Here is a 15,982-nt window from a genome sequence, read left to right on the forward strand (position 1 = left end):
GGACACTATAGGACCTCTTATTCATAAGGCCATTACCCTCAAGAACAGGAGAAGTAGCTCACTCTGCTAACCCACAGAAGCAAGCAAAGAGACAGATAAAATGACAAACAGACAGAGGAAATTGTCCGAAATGAAAGAATAGGATATGGCCACGGCCAGAGATTTAAGTGAGACAAATACAAGAAATATGCCTAATAGAGAATTTAAAGTGATGATCATAAAGATAGTCACTGGACTTGAGAAAAGAATGGAAGACATGAGTGAGACACTTAAAAGAGATAAAGGGCACAATAAACAAAATGAGATACACACTTGATGGAGAATGAACAACAGGCTGGAAGAAGCAGAGGAATGAATTAGTGATCTAGAAAAGAGTACTGGAAAGTAATCAAACTGAACAAAAGACAAAAAAAAATATGCAAAATGAGAATAAACTTAAGGAATAGAGTGACTTCATCAAATGTGAAAACATTCATATTATAGGAGTCCTAGAAGAAGAGAGATAAACAGTGCAGAAAATGTATTTGAAGAAGTAAAAGCTGAGAAGTTCCCTAATTTGGGGAATGAAACAGAGAATTTGGATTCAGGAGGCATGAGAACCTCAAGAAAATCAACAAAAGCAAACCCACACCAGACATATTATAATTAAATTGGCAAAATTTAGTGATAAAGAAAAAATTTTAAAGCAGCAAGACAAAAGAAGACAATAACATACAAGAGAAATCCTATAAGACTATCAGGGGCTTTTTAAGCAGAAACTCCAAGAAGAGAGTGGCATGATGCATTCAAAGTTCTGAGTGGAAAAAATCTGCAGCCAAGAATACTCTATTCAACAAGACTATAATTCAGAATAGAAAGAGTGATAAAGAGTTTCCCAGACAAACAAAAACTAAAACAGTTCATGACCACTAACCCAGCTCTGAAGGAAATATTAAAGTGGTCTCTTTAAATTGTAAAGAAAGACCAGCTTTGCACAGTGGCTGTATCGTAGCCAATGAGGTTTACCCGAGGCGCGATTATTGCTAATTGAAAGAAAGACCAAAAGTGACATTATGAAGGTAAGACACATAAAAACAATAAAAATGAATATTTCTGTGAAAAATCAGTCAAGGAACTCACAAAATAAAAGGATATAAAATATGGCACTATATACCTAAAACATGGGAGGAAAGGACTAAAGAATGGGTTCAAAACTAAATGACCATCAACTTAGTATAGACTGCTATTACGAAGAGGTTATATGACCTAATGGTCATAGGGGAAAAGAGTAAAAAATAAAACAAAGTGAAATTAGAGAAGGAGACAAATCATAAGAGACTCAATCATAGAAAACAAACTGAGGGTTGTTGGAGGGGTGGGGGTGCAGGGATGGGATAACTGGTGATAGACATTAGAAAGGGCAGGTGATGTAATGAACATGGGGTATTATATAAGACTAATGAATCACTAACCTCTACCTCTGAAACTAATAACATATTATATGTTAATTGATTGAATTTAAATAAAAATTTAAACAAATAATAACCACAAATCTAAAACCTTTATAGATTTTATACTAATATATACTCAAAGAATAAAGAGGGAAAAATCTAAATATATCACTAAAGAAAACAAGTAAATCATGAGAGAAAGCAAAGAAAGGATCAAAGATAATTTTCAGGGGCAGCCCAGGTGGCTCAGCGGTTTGGCGCCGACTTCAGCCCAGGGCCTGATCCTGGGGACCCGGGATCAAGTCCCATGTTGGGCTCCCTGCATTGAGCCTGCTTCTCCCTCTGCCTGTGTCTCTGCCACCCCCCACCTCTCTCTCATGAATAAATAAATCTTTAAAAAAAAAAAGATAATTTTCAGAAAGAACCACAAAGCAAATAATAAAATGGCAATATAATACAAATCTATCAATAATTACTTTGACTGTAAATGGATTAAATACTCCAATCAAAAGACAGAGGGTGATGAATGAAAAAGCAAGATGTATCTATATGCTGCCTACAACAGACTGATTTTAGACCTAAAGACACCTGAAGCTTGAAAGTGAGGAGATGGAGAAACATTCTTCAGAATGGATCACATATTAGGCCACAAAATGAGCCTTGATAAATTCAAGAAGATTGAAGTCATGCCATGCATGACTGACCACAATGCTTCAAAACTAGAAGTCAGCCACAAGAAAAAAATCTGAAAAGAATACAAATACAGAGAGGTTAAATAGCATTGCTACTAAACAATGAATGGGTCAACCAGGAAATCAAAGAAAAAGTAAAAACAAAACAAAACAAAATTAAAGGAAAATAAAAGCATAAAGGTTCAAAACCTCTCGGATAGCTTTGTGCAGTGAAGGTACCATAGCCCATGAGGTTTATCCGAGGCACGATTATTGCAAAACCTCCAGCAGCAAAAGTGGTTCTAAGAAGGAAGTTTAAAGTAATGTAGGCAAAAGCAAGAAAAATCTCAAATAAATGACCTAACCTTCCACCAAAAGAACAAACACAACTTGGAACTGGCAAAAGGAAGGAAATAATAAAGATTAGAGCAGAAGTAAATGAAATAAAAAAACAAAACCTCAATAAAATAGATGAATGAAAACAGCATCAGCGGTTTTCTGAAAATATCTATAAAATCGATAACCTTTGGCAAGACTTATCAAGAAAAAAAGGGAAAAGACACAAATAAAATCACAACTGAGAGAGAAATAACAAACACCTCAGAACTAAAAAAACCAATCATGAGAATATTATGAAAACTTATATGCCAACATACTGAACAACCTAGAAGAAATGGATAAATTCTTAGAAACATATAAAAACTAACAAAACTGAGACACGAAGACATAATAAATTTGAACAGACTGATAACTAGCAAAGATATTGAATCAGTAATCAAAAAGCTTCCAACAAACAAACAAAACCCCAATGGCTTCACAGGGGAATTCTAGCAAACATTTAAAGAAGAGTAACATCTATTGTTCTCAAAGTATTCCAAAAAATAAAGGAGGAAGGAAAACTTCCAAACTCATCCTATGAAGCCACCATTACTATAGACACTACTAAAAAATTGAACTACAGGCCAATATCCCTGATGAATATAGAGGCAAACATCCTCAATAAAATACTAGCAAATCGAATTCAACAATACATTAAAAAAAATCATTCACCATGATCAAGTGGGACTTACTCCTGGATTACAAGGGTAATATTCACAAATCAATCAACAAGACATCACATCAACAAGAGAAAGAATAAGACCCATATAATCATTTCAATAGATGCAGAAAAAGCATTTGACAATGTACAACATCTATTCATGACAAAAACCCTCAACTAAATAGGCACAGTGGGAATGTATCTCAACATAATAAAGATCATATATGGAAAACATATAGCTAACATTATCCTCATTGGAGAAAAACTGAGAGCTTTTCCCTTTAAGGTCAGGAACAAAACAAGGATGTTCACTCTCACCACTTTTATTCAACATAATACTGAGAGTCCTAGCCACAGCAATTAGACACCAAAAAGAACTCAAAGGCATTCAAATCAGTAGGAAGAAGTAAAACTTTGAGTATTTGCAGATGACATGATACTATATAGAAAAAACCCAAAAGACTCCACCAAAACAATGCTAGAACTGATCAACGAATTCAGCAAAATCTCAGGATATAAAATCAATTTACAGAAATTTGTTGTGTTTCTATACATCAATCATGAAGTAGCAGGAAAAGAATTAAAAACACAATCTCATTTATAATTACACCAAAAATAAGATACTTATGAATAAACCTACCCAGAGAACTAAAAGACCCGGTACTCTGAAACTATAAAACACTTATGAAAGAAACTAAAGATAACACCAAAAAATGGAAACACATTCCATGCTCATGCATTGGAAAAACAAATACTGTTAAAATATCTATAGTACCCAAAAGAATCTAAACATTTAATGCAATCCCTATCAAAAAACCAACAGCATTTTTCACAGAACTAGAACAAACAATCCTTCAATTTATATGAAACCACAAAACACCCCCAATAGCCAAAGCAATCTTGGAAAAGCAAGCAAAGCTGGAAACATTACAATTTAAGATTTCAATTTATATTACAAAGCTGTATTAACCAAAACAGTATGGTGCTGACATAAAAACAGACACATAGATAATGGAACCGAACAGAAAACCCAGAAATAAACCTACAATTTATGGTCAATTAATCTTTAACAAAAGTCAAGATCCAATGTGAAAAAAAAAAGACAGTCTCTTCAACAAATGGTGTTTGGGAAAACTGGACAGCAATATGCAAAAGAATGAATGTCAACCTTCATATACCACATACAAAAATAAATTCAAATGGATTAAAGACCAAAAACTTGAGACATGAAACCATAAAAATCCTGGAAGTTGGCATAGGAGGTAACATCTCTCACACTGGCTGTAGCAACGTTTTTTTAGATATGTTTACTGAGACAAGGGAAAACATAAGCAAAAGTAAAAGACCAGGGCTACAACCAAATAAAAAGCTTCTGCACAGCAAAGGAAAACAATCAACAAAACTAAAAGGCAATCTATGCAATGGGAGAAGATATTTGCAAAACCATATACAATAAGGGTGAGAATTCAAAATATACAAAGAACTTTTTTTTAATATTTTATTTATTTATTCATGAGAGACACACAGAGAGAGACAGAGACATAGGCAGAGGGAGAAGCAGGCTCCCTGAGAGGACCCTGATGCTGGACTTGATCCCCGAACCCCAGGATCACGACATGAGCCAAAGGCAGATGCACAATCACAGAGCCACCCAGATGCCCCTACAAAGAACTTTCAAAAAACTCAACAGCCAAAAAACAAGTGAATTTCAAAATGGGAAGACATGAATGGATATTTCTCCAAGGAAGATAAAACAGATGGCAAAGAAGACATTCAGACACATGAAATGATGATCACTGATCATTGGGTAAATGCAAATCAAAAATACAATAAGAATCACTTCATACTTTTCAGAATACTAAAATCAACAACACAAGAAACCAAAGGTGTTGGGAGGATATTGAGAAAAAGGAACACTCTTACAATGCTGTTAGGAATACAAACTGGTACAGCCACTGTGGAAAACAGTATGAAGGTTCCTCAAAAATTTCAAAATAAAATTAAAACTACAATCCAGCAATTGCACTTCTAGGTATATACCCAAAGACTACATGAATACTAATTCAAAAGGATACATGCACCCCAATGTTTATAGCAGTATTATTTACAACATCCAAGATATATGGAAGCAGCCCATGTGTCTAACAACTGATGAATGGATAAAGAAGATGTGATATATATCCACAATAGAATATTACTCAGCCATAAGAAAGAATGAAATCTTGCCATTTGCAAAAACATGGATGGATTTAGATGGTATAATGCTAAGCAAAATAAGAGACAAATACCCTATGATGTCACTTCATCCAATATGTGGAATTTAAGAAACAAAACAAATAAGCAAAGGGGGAAAAGACGATAGAGAGTAACAAATCAAGAAAAAGACTCTTAACTATAAAGAACAAACTGATGGTTACCAGAAGGGAGGTGGATAAGGGATGGGTGAAATACATGACGGGGATTAAGGAGGGCACTTATTGTGATAGCACCATGTGATATATGGAATTGTTGAATCACTATCTTATAAAACTGAAACTAATATAACACTGTATGCTAACTAAGTGTAATTAAAAGAAAAACTTTTTTAGAAAAGCTTTAAGAAAAAAAAAGAAAAGCTTTAAGAAGTACATAGAAAACTTTATAAAGTGTGGTATTGGGGAGAAATGAACATTTTATGTGAAATGTTTGCCGATATATGAACATGAATGGTAGCTAACTATGACAGACTGTATTGTCTAAAAATAACTGCACCAATATCTGCCATTACACACGTTTTTCTTGCAAGGTAATGTTGACTCTCCTCCCGAAATTAGGTAGGCCTGTAACTACAGCCAAAATAATGCTAGGTGACTTTCTGGAGGCTATTATAAAAAAGGAATCCAGCTTCTGCCTAATTGTCTTAGAATGCTTGTTCTTAAAATTCAGTTACTCTGCTGTGAGGGTTTTAAGAGATCCCAGCCAAGAGCCAGAATCAAATGCAAGACAGATGACTGAGAAAACCTTCAAGATGACTACAGACCTGCAACTGCCTGACTGCCACTGCAGGAGAGAACTTGAATGAGAACTGAGATGCTGAGCCTAACCACTTCTCTGAATCGTTAGAGGTAATAAAACAATGACTGCTATTTTAAGCTACTAAACTTTATGGCAATCTATTACGTAGCAATAGATGATCCAAATAACAATCACTTAGTACCTAATCTGTCTCAGGCACTATGCCGAGTTCTGTACTATTACAATTTTATTTCACCCACACAACTATTTAATGAGTAGGTGTTATTATTATCCACTTTGTGTAATGAGCAAAATCAGATTAATAGAGGCTAAATATAAGGCCACAATAAGTGGTAGAGCTGGTTACTAAAACAAAGAACTCCCTCACTCCAAAGGTTTTTTTGCATTAGACATTTTCTACAATTATAATTAAAAAATAACTCATTTACTGAGTTCATACACCACTTTTTGAAGCACTTCACATAGACTCTTTTAATCCTTACACCCTATAGAATGGAGGTATTATCATATTCTCCTTTCACAGATTAGAAAGTTGAAACAGAGAACTTAAAAAATGTACCCAAAGTCAAACAGCCACCATTTAAACTAAAGCAATAAAACTTTTATATTATTCTTACAATTATACAAAGAGTACCAGCTAAAATGGAATAAAAGAGACTAAATTTATCCTCCCACCTAAAACAACCAAAAAAAAGCAAAAAATGTATATATTTTTAAAGATTTATTTATTTTAGAGAGAGAGCGCAGTAGGGAGGGGCAGAGAGAGGGAGAGTCTTAGGCAGACTCTGTGCTGAACAAGAAGCCTGATGTGGGGTTTGATCCCAAGACCCTAAGATCAAGACCTGAGCCGAAACCAAGAATCAGATGCTTAACTGACTGTGCCACCCCAGCACCCCACAAAATAAACAATGGTTTTTAAGACATTACACATGAGCCAAAAAGGGGCAGTGATTTCTGAAGGACGGATTAAAGGACATGAGCCCTGCAAGTGCTAAAGGTTACTACATGGACATAGTTTCCATGAGGACCACCCTGGAAATCTCCAGTCTCCTTGAGTTGAGATGATAATGGGAATCTGGGGAGAACAAGATTAAATTTCATAGGGTTGAGGAGTAAAGAGCAAAGAGCTATCCAAAGAGAGAGCTCCAGGAATGCACAGAGGGTCCCTTCTTTGTCCAAGTGCTAGTCAGGAAATGCCTAAATCCAAGAAAACACTAACTTGAAATATCGGAGAGAACAACCTCCAGATCAGGAATAGTTCCTGCTCATAATTTATGGAATTTTGGACACTCAGAAGTGTCTTGTTTCAGAGCAAGGCAAAATTAGTCCTAGAAATCCACACTGCTTTGGCCCTACTTGACAAAACTTTTTTAAAAGATCCAAAAGAATAAAACCATTTCTAGATATATTAGCTCAACAATATTCTTAGGAATATAAAAATATTAGTACCAACTTGCCTCTGTTAAAAGTTATTTTAGTGATTTTTCTTTATCATTATTTTTTGTTAGAAATGTAGTCACCCATGTATTCACTAGGATGGGAATGGCTGTAATAGCAAACAGACTCCAAAATGTGTAAGTATTCAACTAAAAAAGGAACTTATTTCCTAATTATGGTAATACAACAGGGGTGTTTCTGGTTGGTAGGCACCTTTTGTTCATCTAACTCAAGGACACAGGCTCCAGGAGGATCTGCCATTATGTAGCTTACCCATTTGGCAGGCAGAAGGGGAAAATGAAGGAACACATTTGGTAAGTCTTTCTTGCTAATATTTCATTGCCTAGAATTCAGGTGCATGACCTTACTTTCACCTATAAGAAAAGTGAGGATATACCCACTTGTATACCCAAGTGGGGGTATATCCAGTTGTATACCCAAGAAGAAAAGGAAATGGATGTGCAGTGAACAGCTATCAGTCTTGTCAAGGTCATTCTGTTAAAGCACTATTTTTAACAATCTATTTTTAGAGGAAAGATGAGAGTTGCTTTGTGGCAGATTGTGTCAATCTAGTTAATCTTGTGGGTGATGGAGTTCTCATTCATCCTGGAGGGTCCCAGGCACCTAAAGCTTTGGTGATTTTTTTCCAAGGAATCTAGAAATCCACACTTAATAATTGATCTGAAATTAGACCACTGCATTATGTGATGCCTATCAAAGATTTCTGGGTAGGTGGGAAGTACAGAAGTGAGGTAAACAGTCTGTTCCTAGAAAACCACACTATCACTCTATTGATTATCTCTGAATCTCTTTCTGATTCAATCATGTGCCACCTCTAACATTAGAACACCTTTCAAATAGTCTCTAGCTTTTGAAACAAAAGACTAGAAGGGGCAGGTTTTGGGGGGAAAAATCACTAAATCCAGCATTTTTAAATTGAGATACAATTCACACATCACAAAATTCACTCTTTTAAAATGTACAATTCAGTGATTTTTAGTATACTCACAAAGTTGTGCAACTATCACCACTATGTAATTCCAGGAAATTTTATACAAATGTAAAATCATATATGTGGCCTTTTTGCTGACTTCATTAATTCAGTATACTTTCTAAGTTCACCCATGTTGTAGAGTGTATCAGTACTTGAGATTCCATTTTGAAGATGAATAATATTCCATTGTATGGATATACAACTTTCTTTCATGAATTTATCAGCTGACAGGCATTTCTCTTGTAGCAATAAATGGGAGTACATATATCTTTTCAAGTTAGTGTGTTCACTTTCTTTGGATAAATACTCAGAAGTAGAATTGCTTGAATATATGGTAGTTCTATTTTTAATTTTCTGAGGAACCATACTGTTTTCCATAGTGGTGGTACCAATTTACACTCCCACCAATAGTGTACATGGTTCTGTTTTCTCCACATCCTCGCCAATACTATTTTTTATCATTTTGAAAATAGCCATTCCAAGTGTGAGGTGGTATCTCGCTATGGTTTACATTTGCATTTCTCTAATGATCAGTGAGATTTTGAACAAATTTTCATGTACCTGTGGGCCATCTGTATGTCTTCTTTGGAAAAATAGCTATTCAGGTATTCTGCCCATTTTTAATCAGATTGTATGTTTGTTTTTGATACTGAGTTTTAAGACTTCCTCATCTATTTTGGATATTAATCCCTTATCAGATATATGATGTGAAAATATTTTTTCCCATTTGGAAGGTTACCTTTTCATTTTGTTGATGTTTTCCTTTGCTGTGCAGAAGGTTTTAAGTTTTTTATACGGTTCTATTTATTTTTGTTTTTGTTGCCTATGTTTTTGGTGGCAAAAAATCAATGTCACGACCGATGTCATGGAGCTTACTGCCTATACTTTCTTCTAGGTGTTTTATGGTTTCATGTCTTATGTTTAAGTCTGTAATCCACTTTGTTTTTTTCTTTAATCCATTTAACTTTTGTATATGGTGTAACAGAGTAGTCCAGTTTTCCTAACACTGACAGAAACTCATTTCCCATTGTATACTCATATTTCTTTTACAGGAGATTAACTGATTATTTACGTTCATGGGTTTATTTCTGTGCTGTATTCTCTTCCATTGATCTATGTGGCTCTTTTTTTTTTTTTTCTTAAAGATGTTGTTTATCCGAGAGAGAGAGAGAGAGAGAGAGAGAGAGAGAGAAGCAGAGACACAGGCAGAGGGAGAAGTAGGCTCCATGCAGGGAGCCCGATGTGGGACTCGATCCCAGGACTCCAGGATCATGCCCTGGGCTGAAGGCAGGCGCCAAACCGTTGAGCCCCCTGGGCTGCCCTATGTGGCTCTTTCTTATGACAGTACTATCCTGTTTTGATCACTTTGGCTTTGAAATACAGTTTGAAATCAAGGAGTATGAGGTCTCCAGCTTTGTTCTTCTTTCTCAAAATTGCTTTGGCTACTCAGAATCTTTTGTGGTTTCATATAAATTTTAGGATTATTTCTGTGAAAAATGCCACTGAAATTTTGATAGGGATTGCGCTGAATCTACAGATTGCTTTGGGGAGTATGGATATTTTAACAATAGAGATTCCTCTAATATATGAGCATGAAATATCTTTCCATTGGTTTGTGTTTTTTTCAATTTCTTTCATTAATATCTTATTGTTTTCAGCATAAAGGTCTTTCACCTCCTTGGTTAGCGTTATTCCTAGATATTTTATTATTTTTAATGCAATTGTAAAAAGTATTGATTGATTTCTCTGAGACTTCATTATAAGCGTACAGAAATGCTTGTATACTGATTTTGTATCCTGTAACTTTACTGAATTTATTGATTGGTTCTAAAATTTTTTTGGTGTAGTCTTTAGCGTTTTCTTATATAATATCATGCCATCTGTAAACAGTGACAGTTCTATTGCTTCCTCCCTTATTTGCATACCTTTTATTCCTTTCCTTGTCTAACTGCTCTGGCTAGGACTTTCAAAACTATGTTGAACAAAGTGGCAAAAAGTAGCATCCTTCTTTTTTGTTTTCTTTTTTTAGTAGGCATCCTTCTATTGTTTCTGATATTAGAAAACTTTCACCTTTTCAGCACTGAGAAAGATGTCGGCTCTTGGCTTGTCATATATGGCCTTTATTACATTGATGTACATTACTTCTATATCCACTTTGTTGAGAGTTTTCATCATGAACAAATGTTGAATTTTTGTCAAATCCTTTTTTGGCATGTATTAAGACGCTCATGATTTTTATCTTCATTTTGTTAATGTTGTTTATCATGTTAATTGATTTGCAGATGTTGAAACATCCTTGCATTCCTAGAGTAAATGCCACTTGACCAGGGTGTATGATCCTTTTTTTTCTTTTTAAGATTTGAGAGAGGGAGAGGGAGAAAGAGAACATGAGTGGGGTAAGGGGCACAGATTGAGGAAGAGAGAAAGTCTCAAGCAGACTCCCCACTGAGCATAGAGCCCGATGTTGGGTTCAATCTCACAACCCTAACACAACCTGAGCCAAAACCAAGAGCTGAACACTTAACCAACTGGGGCAATCCAGGTCCCCAGTGTATTACCATTAAGTACATTGCTGAATGTGGCTTTCTATTACTTCGTTGGATTTCTATATCTGTCAGGGTTATTGGCCTGTAATTTTGTTTTCTTGTGGCATCCTTGTTTGGTTTTAGTATCAAGGTAATGCTTGTCGTGTAAAATAAGTTTGGAAGTATTCCTTCCTCTCCTGTTGTTTGAAGAATTTGAGAATAACTGGTATTAACTCTTCTCTGAAGACTTGGTAGAATTTAACAATGAAGCTATCTGCTCACGGACTTTTGTTTGGAGGTTTTTTATTACATATCCAATCTCCTTACTAGTAATCAGTCTGTTCAGATTTTCAACTTTATGATTCAGTTTGTATCACTTTTATCCAGGTCGTCCAATTTCTTGGCATATAATTGTTCATAGTAGTCTTTTACGATCCTTTGTATTTGTCATAACTTTCATTTCTGATTTTATTTGTTAAGAGTTTTGAAATAGGGAAATGTGAGGGTTTCTTTTTTTTTTTCAAAATTGCTTTGGCTATTCTGGGCACACTGTTTCATATAAATTTTAGGATCAGCTTGTCAATTCTACAAAGAAAAAAAGGTACCTAGAATCTTGATAGGGTTTTCACTGAATCTATAATAGAGATTGTTTTTAAATGTTCTGTTTTGACATATCTATCTGACACACAAATGGAGATGTCAAGAAGTCTAAAGTTCATAGAAGAATAATCACTTTTATTTTATACTATGTTATTTGCTCAGTAACTTATGTGATTGGTACTACAGGGATACTGAGAACTATTGATGAATAAAAGGGATGCAAATTTCAATAAACATTCCTTGGAATCTGAAAAGTTTATAATAAAAAAATCTATTTTTTATTATCTATTATAATACCTTAATAAAAAAATTAAAAACACACTGTATTAAATTCAGTAGTATCATGTGATGCGCTGTTGGGGTCCAGGAGTGTATAATCAAGACGGAATTCTTGAGATGTTTTCAGTGCAAAAAGGTGGTTTTATTAAAGCATGAGGACAGGACCTGTGTGCAGGAAGAGCTGTACTGGGATAATGAGGAGTGACTGAATATATATTTCTTAGTTAGTAGGGGTTAGGGATAGCTTAAATCTCTAAGGAATTTGGAAGCAAGACTTCCAGGACTTTAGCACCTTTTAGTAAAACATTTGTCATGAGATGCTTCAGATGTATATCACTGGGCCATATGTTTGAAGGATGACTACTAACATATATCTTGGGCGGGGTTGGGGGGTGGGTAGTGTGTAGAGATAAATGAAGTTTCCAAAGGTATTTTCATAAGTTAAAGAAGACTTAAGGGATCCTGGAGCTCTGGCTAATGTCAAGCTAAGGTTGTTTTTAGCCTCTGGCAAAGTACTAACATTAAGGCAGTTATAAGTTCCTTCAGGAATGTCACTCTGCCTGCCTCAAGTATTTGTCAATGGGTTGCAAGTTGTAAGGAGATTGAATTTTATCTACATTTCTTTGGCCCTCATTTTCTACATCTTCACTGATGTTCTATTTTTTAAGTTGGGTTATAGGTGACAACACTAATTGCTAATGCTATAACTCAAAGTAATTATTACTTTATTAGAAAAAATACCTTACATATATTATTTTGAATGTACTTTTGAAGTGTTTGAATGTAGCCTTGAAATGGTGGGGGCAGGGTGTGTGTGTGAGCAACAGTATGATAGTTAACCTTATGGCTCAACTTGACTGTGCCATGGGTTGTCCAGAAATTTGGACAAAGGCTCAGGGAAGGTCTTTGAGAAGGTTTCTGAATGAGACTAACATATGAATCAGTAGACAAAGTAAAGCATATTTTCCTCCCTAATCAGAGTAGGTCCTATTTAATCACTTAAAAGCCTGAATAAAACAAGGGACACCACAAGGTGGAGCATCTTGATTTCAGCTCAGGTGTTCATCTCAGCTTTGTGGTTTCAGGGCCCATGTTGGGCCCCACATTGAGCTCTACATTGGACATAGAGCCCACTTAAAAAAAAAAAAAAAAAAAAAGCCTGAGATCCCTGGGTGGATCAGCGGTTTAGCGGTTTAGCGCCTGCCTTTGGCCCAGGGCACGATCCTGGAGTGCCGGGATCGAGTCCCACGTCAGGCTCCAGGTGTGGAGCCTGCTTCTCCCTCTACCTGTGTCTCTGTCTCTGTCTCTGTCTCTATCATAAATAAATAAATAAATAAATCTTTAAAAAAAAAAAAGCCTAAATAAAATAAAAAGGCTAACCTTTCTACAAGTATACAGGAACTTCTACTGCCTATCATCAAGCCAAGACAACAGGTTTTTTTCATCTTTGGAGTTGAACTGAATCAGCTCTTCTTGGGTCTCAAACCTGTATCTTATGGACTAGAACATATAGCTTTGGCTCTCCTGATTCTCTGGTCTTTGGACTTGGACTCAAACTATGTGATCAACAATACTGCATCTCCAGCTTGCCAACTGCCAATTTCAGGACTTTTTGGCCTCCATAACTATGTGAACCAATTCCTCATAATCAGTCTTGACAAAAATAGAGATATACTGTTAGTTCTGTTTCTCTGGAAAACCCTAATACAGAATTGAAGGGAAAAATAAAATACTGACCAAGAGAAATTAAGTAAATTGCTCAAGGTCAGACACATAATTAACTATAGAACAAAACTGGAACACAGGTCTCTTAGCTCCTAGTCCAGTAGACAGACATAGTGGTTGGGAAATTCTAATCTAGGTTTATTGAAATCTCTTTCCCCCAGTCATGTTACCCCTTATAATCTTGAATAACTAGAAAGGGAAAAAAAGTGATCATAACTATTTCTCACATGTATGACAGCTTCTCAGATTCTCACAATTCACAGGGTCATAATAATCTAACAATGGAATTGGTAATTACATAATAAATATAATCATTCTACTTTGTTAACTCCTTCTGCCTCATTCTTCTCTCCATTAAAACATAAGATTTTTCTCATACACATGAGGTATTTTGGGCTGCAGTGCCATTAATATGCTAATAGAATTCATCTCTTCATCTCATTTTAACATACTTTCAGCTTATTCTGACAATGTTAGTGGCCCACTCTATCCAGAGTAAAGTCTGAAGTTTAAATCAAAGGAAAAAGAAAGAAGCATGTCCTGGACACAGAAGAATGAACATTACTACAAATACCTATTAAAAATGTCCTATTATTATTCTGTTAAAGAGAATCCCTGAGAGAAGAAACCAGAATCCTTTGCTCCACTGATAAATTATGATTCTTTGATTTAAAAAAAAAGTTATTTAAATTTCTACCTGTCTTTTGAAATAAGGAGAAAAAAAAAAACCATTCCAAAAAAGAACTGAACAAAGAAAAAGAGTTTTCATCCAGTTCTAGTGCCAATACCTATTTCTCCTTATAGAGAAAACTGTTTAACAGTGTAGTCATCTTTAGTGTGTTCTATTCAAAATTTCAACATAATCTTCTGGAATAGTGACAATGAAGAGAGAAGAAAAACCTACTGGCTAATTTATTTACAGTAATTTGACATTGGTAACAAAAATTTTTAAATTAAAAGTAGGAAGAATTTAAAGTAACAAATCTTAAGTTGATTTATCCCAAACAATAAAGTTTAAAATCCTGGTTCTCAAGTCTTTTCTCCCCCAATGTCTTCATCATTCTCATAGGTGTGTATACCACCAACATCAGTATTATTTCTCACTTTACAAAATCACTTGAAACAGAAATGGAACTATATCAGAATATTCAAGTGGGAATGTTATCAATGTAGGGTAGGAGAGGCAATGTAGGTAAGATTTTAGAACTCTTCTTCCTAACCTGGGTAAATTTGCTATTTCAATTTTTTAAAAAATAAATGCCACCACAAGAATTCCTTACTACAATTATAATTTTTATTTTCCAATCTGCAGCTTAAATAGCAAATTGACCAAATGGCTAGCAACTTTTGAACTTAAATTTTTCCACCCATCTAAAAGCATTATTATCAATTAAGTAATACTTTAAACTTCCTATTTAATGATTTTTGCATAAAATAAACTGAGGTAAGTTTAGTTCCATAATATTTCTGCTATCTGAGTAAGGCAATTTCTTATTTCCTTTACAAGTACTAAGTGTTCAATTTAATAAATTATACTACTTGCTTCAAAGACATTTCTCAGGGGATGCCTGGATGACTCAGCAGTTGAGCTCTGGTTTCAGCTCAGGCTGTGATCTTGGAGTTCAGGGATTAAGCCCCACATCAGGCTCCCTAAGGGGAGCCTACTTCTCCTTCTGCCATGTCCCTCTCTCTCTCTCCCCCTGTCTCTCATGAATAAATGAATAAAATCTTAAAAAAAAAAAAAAGTTTCTCAGGACCAAATTCAATTAAATATTTTTGGCTTAAAAATATAACACATATAATTCATATCTAATATAAACTATAATTTTATGGGATTTTTTTAAGATTTTATTTTTATTTATTCATGAGAGATACAGAGAGAGAGAGAAGCAGAGACACAGGCAGAAGCAGAAGCAGGCTCCATGCAGGGAGCCTGATGTGGGACTCAATCCTGGGTCTCCAGGATCACGCCCTGGGCCAAAGGCAGGCGCTAAACCGCTGAGCCATCCATGGATCCCATCTTATGGGATTATTATAGAACTGTGCTGTCTACTATGGTAGCCGATAGATAGATAGATAGATAGATAGATAGATAGATAGATTAAAATAAATAATAAAATAAAATAAAATAAAATAAAATAAATAAAATAAAATTCGGTACACGTCACTAGTGTGGCACCAATACTTGCTACCTAACTTGCTAGCAGCACCATTCCCTCATGTGTTATCCTGTGGACATGCCCCCTCCAGCCAAGCCTTGGTTCTAG

The 15,982-nt window shown here is 35.2% G+C and overlaps 1 protein-coding gene and 1 non-coding gene across 4 annotated transcripts in view; one reads left to right on the forward strand and one right to left on the reverse strand.

Moving 5' to 3' along the window:
• ZRANB3 (zinc finger RANBP2-type containing 3) overlaps positions 1–15,982 on the reverse strand; it is a 306,312-nt gene that overhangs the window by 228,181 nt on the left and 62,149 nt on the right. The window lies entirely within an intron of this gene.
• Positions 966–1,100, forward strand: LOC112932628 (U4 spliceosomal RNA). Its single transcript, XR_003237514.1, has one exon. It is a non-coding gene; the product is annotated as a U4 spliceosomal RNA (small nuclear RNA).

Source organism: Vulpes vulpes, chromosome 5 (assembly GCF_048418805.1).
Source record: "Vulpes vulpes isolate BD-2025 chromosome 5, VulVul3, whole genome shotgun sequence".
Taxonomy (NCBI): domain Eukaryota; kingdom Metazoa; phylum Chordata; class Mammalia; order Carnivora; family Canidae; genus Vulpes; species Vulpes vulpes.